General features: G+C 49.1%; 1 non-coding gene across 1 annotated transcript; it reads left to right on the top strand.

The window, feature by feature from the left end:
* Positions 1 to 278: 278 nt before the first annotated feature.
* On the top strand, positions 279 to 353 carry TRNAM-CAU (transfer RNA methionine (anticodon CAU)). The gene has a single exon. It is a non-coding gene; the product is annotated as a tRNA-Met (tRNA).
* The last annotated feature ends 8,039 nt before the right edge of the window (positions 354 to 8,392 follow it).

Below are 8,392 nucleotides of genomic sequence, written 5' to 3'. Positions count from 1 at the left end.
AAGCAGAACGTCCCAGGTTCAATCCCCGGCATCCCCACCTAAAAAGGGTCCCGGCAAGTAGGCATGAAAAACCTCAGCTTGTGACTCTGGAGAGCCGCTGCCAGTCTGAGTAGACAATACTGACTTTGATGGACCGAGGGTCTGATTCAGTATAAGGCAGCTTCATATGTTCATATGTTCAGGTATGGTATGGCAACATATAGCTTCAACAGGGTGGCAGGGAGTGATGGGCTTATTAGGGCCACCAAGGGGTGGAATTCTAGCAGGAGCTCCTTTGGGGAGGGATCGTGGCTCAGTGGTAGAGCATCTGCTTCATAAGCAGAAGGTCCCAGGTTCAATCCCCGGCATCTCCAACTAAAAAGGGGCCCAGGTAAGTAGGTGTGAAAAACCTTAGCTTGTGACTCTGGAGAGCTGCTGCCAATCTGAGCAGACAATACTGACTTTGATGGACTGAGGGTCTGATTCGGTATATGGCAGCTTCATATATGTAACCTCCTGGAATCAGAACTGGGATTTTGAGTGACCATAGGTTTAGAATTGCATTCTCAAATCGCAGAGGAATAGAAATATGCAGAATTTGGGTGATGGTTCGTTGAACTAGACACCAGAAAGATTGGACCACAGAGCATTGCCACCAGCAGTGGTATCTCACCAACCTGTTTACCTCAAATTCTTCCTGAGCTGAATTGGATTTACACCCTGAGAGAAATACTTAGGTTTCAGATTTTAACACGCTTATTCTTCAGTCAATCACATCGTCATTTCCTATTGTTTCATCATGTCGTTCCAGACTCGCCACCGCCTTTCCAAGATGTCCTGCTGCCCGCCATCTTGTGCCATCCCATCCTGCTCCCAGCCTTGCTTCTCACCCTGTAGCTACCCTACGGGTGGTCTCGGCAAACTGAATTCATGCTCTTCCACTTCATGCTCTCCTGGTTCATGCGGCAGTAGCTCAATCTCAGCATGTTGCCTGGGCAGCACCAGCGGGGCCAGCGTCTCATAAGAACATAAGAGAAGCCATGTGGTATGAGGCCAGTGACCCATCCAGTCCAAAACTCTGTGTCACACATAAGAACATAAGAGAAGCCATGTTGGATCAGGCCAATGGCCCATCCAGTCCAACACTCTGTGTCACATAAGAACAGAAGAGAAGCCCTGTTGGATCAGGCCAGTGGCCCCTCCAGTCCATCACTCTGTGTCACATAAGAACATAAGAGAAGCCATGTTGGATCAGGCCAATGGCCCCTCCAGTCCAACACTCTGTGTCACATAAGAACATAAGAGAAGCCATGTTGGATCAGGCCAATGGCCCATCCAGTCCAACACTCTGTGTCACATAAGAACATAAGAGAAGCCATGTTGGATCAGGCCAATGGCCCATCCAGTCCAACACTCTGTGTCACATAAGAACAGAAGAGAAGCCCTGTTGGATCAGGCCAATGGCCCCTCCAGTCCAACACTCTGTGTCACATAAGAACATAAGAGAAGCCATGTTGGATCAGGCCAAAGGCCCATCCAGTCCAACACTCTGTGTCACATAAGAACATAAGAGAAGCCATGTTGGATCAGGCCAATGGCCCATCCAGTCGAACACTCTGTGTCACATAAGAACAGAAGAGAAGCCATGTTGGGTCAGGCCAATGGCCCATCCAGTCCAACACTCTGTGTCACATAAGAACAGAAGAGAAGCCATGTTGGGTCAGGCCAATGGCCCCTCCAGTCCCACACTCTGTGTCACATAAGAACATAAGAGAAGCCATGTTGGGTCAGGCCAGTGGCCCCTCTAGTCCAACACTCTGTGTAACATAAGAACATAAGCCATTTTAGGTCAGGCCAATGGCCCATCCAGTCCAACACTCTGTGTCACATAAGAACATAAGAAAAGCCATGTTTGGTCAGGCCAATGGCCCATCCAGTCCAACACTCTGTGTCACATAAGAACATAAGAGAAGCCATGCTGGATCAGGCCAATGGCCCATCCGGTCCAACACTGTGTCACATAGTGAGCAAAAAAAACCCAGGTGCTATCAGGAGGTCCATCAGTGAGGCTAGGACACTAGAAGACTTCCCACTGTGCCCCCTTCAAGCACCAATAATACAAAGCATCACTTCCCCAGACATAAGAACATAGGAGAAGCCATGTTGGATCAGGCCAATGGCCCACCCAGTCCAACACTCTGTGTCACATAAGACAAGCCATGTTGCATCAGGCCAATGGCCCATCCAGTCCAACACATAGTGAGCAAAAAAAAAACAAAAACAGGTGCTATCAGGAGGTCCATCAGTGGGGCCAGGACACTAGAAGCCCTCACACCGTTTCCCCTTCCAAGCACCAAGAATACAAAGCATCACTGCCCCAGAAATAAGAACATAAGAGAAGCCATGCTGGATCAGGCCAATGGCCCATCCAGTCCAACCCTCTGTGATACACATAAGAACATAAGAGAAGCCAAGTTGGATCAGGCCAATGGCCCATCCGGTCCAACACTGTGTCACATAGTGAGCAAAAAAACCCCAGGTGGTATCAGGAGGTCCATCAGTGAGGCTAGGACACTGGAAGACTTCCCACTGTGCCCCCTTCAAGCACCAAGAATAGAAAGCATCACTGCCCCAGACATAAGAACATAATGGAAGCCATGTTGGATCAGGCCAATGGCCCCTCCAGTCCAACACTCTGTGTCAGATAAGAACAGAAGAGAAGCCATGTTGGGTCAGGCCCTCTAGTCCAACACTCTGTGTCACATAAGAACATAAGAAAAGCCATTTTGGGTCAGGCCAATGGCCCATCCAGTCCAACACTCTGACACATAAGATCAGAAGAGAAGCCACGTTGGGTCAGGCCAGTGGCCTTTCTAGTCCAACACTCTGTGTCACATAAGAACATAAGAGAAGCCATTTTGGGTCAGGCCAATGGCCCATCCAGTCCAACACAGTATCACACAGTGGCCAAATATATATATATTAGCTATTAGCCACAGTGTGTGTGTGTATACTTACACACACACACACTGTGGCTAATAGCCACTGATGGACCTCTGCTCCATATATTTATCCAATCCCCTCTTGAAGCTGGCTATGCTTGTAGCCACCACCGCCACCTCCTATGGCAGTGACTTCCACATGTTAATCACCCTTTGGGTGAAGAAGTGCTTCCTTCTATCCGTTTTAACCTGACTGCTCAGCAATTTCATCGAATGCCCACGAGTTCTTGTATTGTGAGAAAGGGAGAAAAGGACTTCTTTCTCTACCTTCTCCATCCTATGCATTATCTTGTAAACCTCTCTCATGTCACCCCGCAGTCGACGTCTCTCCAAGCTAAAGAGCCCCAAGCGTTTTAACCTTTCTTCATAGGGAAAGTGTTCCAGCCCTTTAATCATTCTAGTTGCCCTTTTCCCAATGCTATAATATCCTTTTTGAGGCGCGGTAACCAGAATTGCACGCAGTACTCCAAATGAGTCTCGTGCTTCAACCAAATCCCATTGGAAATGACGATACAGCCACCTTCTTGCATCCTTACAATCCCAGGGCCGATCCTGGCTGCCTCCTGTGAGCCTCTTCGCGTGGGAGGCTACACAGCCTGTGGTGGCTCGCCCCCTTGTGGCCACATCTGCAGTTCACCCCGTTCAGCTGGAAATGGAGTTTAAGAGAATGGCAACGAAACGGCTACCAGAAAAAAGCATGGAACGAATGGATGGCTGACGTCGTGGGTGTCAGAAAGAAAGGCACTTCCTCTTTCAAAGCAGGATTAGTTGGTGCATAATAACGTTTCAAATGCTCATGATCCCAAACGTGTGACAGTTAATTTGTGTTCTTTCTGCTTTCACGTTGATTCTCCCCTTCCCCCCCCCCACAAGCTTCATTTCGTTTCCCGAAATGAAAAGTGAACTGTTTCGACAGGCCTTTGAGATCTAACCTAATTTGCGAGAGAGCTGCCACTCTCCACCATTACAGAGTACCATGATCTCCATTTACATTTATATTTATGTTAAATTATATCATAGTGATACAGCACCAGAAAATGCAATGGAATGTTTTAATGTGCAAGTGTTTTAAATAATTTTAAAATGTAGTTTTATTGGTTAAATTGTAAAAAAAAAAAGTATGTTGTTAGCCTCCCTGAGTCCGCTTGCGGAGAGGGCGGGATAGAAATTTAAAGTAATAAATAAATAAATAAAAATTTCCCAAACTTCTGTCGATTTTGAGACCAGAACGGTATGAACCTCTTCCCTCTGTGGGCCTTCGAATGTTTGGAGGACCCACAAAGGTCTTCCAGCCTCAACGATAACCTTTTTTAATCTCTGCATTCATTTCCTTTGAATGTTTTTGTCTCAGAGCCAGTTTGGTGTAGTGGTTAAGTGTGCGGACTCTTATCTGGGAGAACCGGGTTTGATTCCCCACTCCTCCACTTGCACCTGCTGGCATGGCCTTGGGTCAGCCATAGCTCTGGCAGAGGTTGTCCTTGAAAGGGCAGCTGCTGTGAGAGCCCTCTCCAGCCCCACCCACCTCACAGGGTGTTTGTTGTGGGGGAGGAAGGGAAAGGAGATTGTGAGCTGCTCTGATACTCTTCGGAGTGGAGGGCGGGATATAAATCCAATATCTTCATCTACCTCACAGGGTGTCTGTTGTGGGGGAGGAAGGGAAAGGAGATCGTGAGCCGCTCTGAGACTCTTTGGAGTGGAGGGCGGGATATAAATCCAATATCTTCTATCTTCTTCTTACCCCGGCCAAACTGCTTCACTATAAATGATGTCACCACTTCTTTCTTTCCAATAAAGCTTCTGCCTGCATCGAAATTTCTTTTGTGGATTCAGTTGTTTCCTATTTCTAAGAACTTGAGAAGTGGGGAGGAGTCACAAGAACATAAGAGAAGCCATGTTGGATCAGGCCAATGGCCCATCCAGTCCAACACTGTGTCACACAGTGGCCAGAAAAACCAGGTGCTATCAGGAGGCCCATCAGTGAGGCTAGGACACTAGAAGACTTCCCACTGTGCCCCCTTCAAGCATCAAGAATACAAAGCATCACTGCCGCAGACATAAGAACATAAGACAAGCCATGTTGCATCAGACCAATGGCCCATCCAGTCCAACACTTTGTGTCACACTGTGGCCAAAAAATCCAGCTGCTCTCAGGAGGTCCATCAGTGGGGCCAGGACACTAGAAGTTTTCACACTGTTTCCCCTCCCACGCACCAAGAATATAAAGCATCACTGCCCCAGACATGAGAACATAAGAGAAGCCATGCTGGATCAGGCCAATGGCCCATCCAGTCCAACACTTTGTGTCACATAAGAACAGAAGAGAAGCCATGTTGGATCAAGCCAATGGCCCATCCAGTCCAACACTCTGTGTCACATAAGAACAGAAGAGAAGCCATGTTGGATCAGGCCAATGGCCCATACAGTCCAACACTCTGTGTCACATAAGAACAGAAGAGAAGCCATGTTGGATCAGGCCAATGGCCCCTCCAGTCCAACACTCTGTGTCACATAAGAACATAAGAGAAGCCATGTTGGATCAGGCCAATGGCCCATCCAGTCCAACACTCTGCGTCACATAAGAACATAAGAGGAGCCATGCTGGATCAGGCCAATGGCCCATCCAGTCCAACACTCTGTGTCACATAAGAACATAAGAGAAGCCATGTTGGATCAAGCCAATGGCCCATCCAGTCCAACACTCTGCGTCACATAAGAACATAAGAGGAGCCATGCTGGATCAGGCCAATGGCCCATCCAGTCCAACACTCTGTGTCACATAAGAACATAAGAGAAGCCATGTTGGATCAGGCCAATGGCCCATCCAGTCCAACACTCTGTGTCACATAAGAACATAAGAGAAGCCATGTTGGATCAGGCCAATGGCCCATCCAGTCCAACACTCTGTGTCACATAAGAACAGAAGAGAAGCCCTGTTGGATCAGGCCAGTGGCCCCTCCAGTCCAACACTCTGTGTCACATAAGAACAGAAGAGAAGCCATGTTGGATCAGGCCAATGGCCCATCCAGTCCAACACTCTGTGTCACATAAGAACATAAGAGAAGCCATGTTGGATCAGGCCAATGGCCCATCCAGTCCAACACTCTGTGTCACATAAGAACAGAAGAGAAGCCATGTTGGATCAGGCCAGTGGCCCCTCCAGTCCAACACTCTGTGTCACATAAGAACATAAGAGAAGCCATGCTGGATCAGGCCAGTGGCCCCTCCAGTCCAACACTCTGTGTCACACAGTGGCCAAATACACACACACACACACACACACACACATTAGAAGTCCTCACACTGTTTCCCCTCCCAAGCACCAAGAATACAGCGCATCACTTGCCCCAGACAGAGAGTTCCAATAGTACACTGTGGCTAGTATTGTCATTGCTCAGTGAATGAGCACATAGAAGAATAAGAAGATATTGGATACATTCCCCACCCTTCACTCCGAATCTCAGAGCAGCTCACGATCTCCCTTTCTCCTCCTCCCTCACAACAGAGACCCCGCGAGGGAGGTGGGGCTGAGAGAGCTCTCACAGAAGCTGCCCTTTCAAGGACAACTCCTACAACAGCTATGGCTGACCCTAGGCTGTTCCAGCAGCTGCAAGTGGAGGAGAGTCTCCTAGATAAGACCCCACAAACTTAACCACTACAGCAAGCTGGCATAGATCTAGATTCAGTACTGAGCTCCACAGCCCCAGGCAGCAGCTGCTGAGAAGCTCCAAGGCACCATGATGAGCAGATGCCCTTTAGAAGATGATGAAGAAGATACTGGATTTATATCCCATCCCATACTCTGAATCTCAGAGTCTCAGAGCGGCTCACAATCTCCTTTACCTCTCCTCCTTCTCCACAACAGACACCCTGTGGGGTGTGTGACGCTAAGAGAGCTTCTACAGCAGCTGCCCCTTCAAGGACAACTCTACGAGAGCTATGGTTGACCCAAGGCCATTCCAGCAGCTGCAAGTGGAGGAGTGGGGAATCAAGCCCGGTTCTCCCAGATAAGAGAGCTACAGCTGACCCAAGGCCGTTCCAGCAGCTGCAAGTGGAGGAGTGGGGAATCAAACCCGGTTCTCCCAGATAAGAGAGCTCTGGCTGACCCAAGGCCGTTCCAGGAGGTGCAAGTGGAGGAGTGGGGAATCAAGCCCGGTTCTCACAGATAAGAGAGCTCTGGCTGACCCAAGGCCGTTCCAGCAGCTGCAAGTGGAGGAGTGGGGAATCAAGCCCGGTTCTCCCAGATAAGAGAGCTCTGGCTGACCCAAGGCCGTTCCAGCAGCTGCAAGTGGAGGAGTGGGGAATCAAGCCCGGTTCTCCCAGATAAGAGAGCTATGGTTGACCCAAGGCCATTCCAGCAGTTGTAAGTGGAGGAGTGGGGAATCAAGCCTGGTTCTCCCAGATAAGAGAGCTATGGTTGACCCAAGGCCATTCCAGCAGTTGTAAGTGGAGGAGTGGGGAATCAAGCCCGGTTCTCCCAGATAAGAGAGCTCTGGCTGACCCAAGGCCATTTTAGCAGCTGCAAGTGGAGGAGTTTTTTTTTTTATTTATCTAAGATTTATATCCCGCCCTTCCCACTAGGTGGCTCAGGGCGGCTTACAACATATAAAACTAACATAAAATCTAAAATTAAGCATTAAAATCAACATTTCATAAGTTATAGTTAAAAATCTAAACATTTGTTATATACATAGACATTAAAATCACAAAGCGGACCTACAGCTACACTCATCGATTTCATGTTCAATATTCGATGTTCCGTGTTCGATGTTCAGTACTCAGTGCTCTGTGCCGATTAGTTGTGGGCCAGCCGGAAGAGGGATGTCTTACAGGCCCTGCGGAATTGGGTAAGATCCCGCAGGGCCCTTACCTCTTCCGGCAGTTGGTTCCACCAAGATGGAGCCATTACGGAGAAGGCCCGGTCTCTTGTAACTTTCAAACGGGCTTCCTTTGGCCCGGGGACGACCAGGAGGTTTTGAGTCCCCGATCTTAGTGCTCGCTGGGGAACGTGTGGGAAGAGACGGTCCCTCAGATAGGCAGGTCCTAGGCCATATAGGGCTTTAAAGGTAATAACCAGCACCTTGTACCGAACTCGGTAAGATATTGGCAGCCAGTGCAGAGCCCGAAGTCCCGGCTGAATAACAACCGGGCGGCGGCGTTCTGCACCAGCTGTAATTTCCGGGTTCGGCACAGGGGCAGCCCCATGTAGAGGGCATTGCAGTAGTCCAACCTTGAGGTGACCGTAGCATGGATCACCGTTGCTAGATCGTCGCGCTCCAGGAAGGGAGCCAGCTGCCTTGCCCGCCTAAGATAGAAAAATGCGGACTTGGCGGTGGCTGCTATCTGGGCCTCCATTGTTAGGGAAGGCTCCAGAAGTACCCCCAGGCTCCTGACTCTGTGTGTCACCGTCAGCG

Source organism: Heteronotia binoei, chromosome 1 (assembly GCF_032191835.1).
Source record: "Heteronotia binoei isolate CCM8104 ecotype False Entrance Well chromosome 1, APGP_CSIRO_Hbin_v1, whole genome shotgun sequence".
Lineage (NCBI taxonomy): Eukaryota > Metazoa > Chordata > Lepidosauria > Squamata > Gekkonidae > Heteronotia > Heteronotia binoei.
The sequence above is the reverse complement of the archived record's forward strand: the minus strand, read 5'-3'. Positions and strand labels throughout refer to the sequence as shown.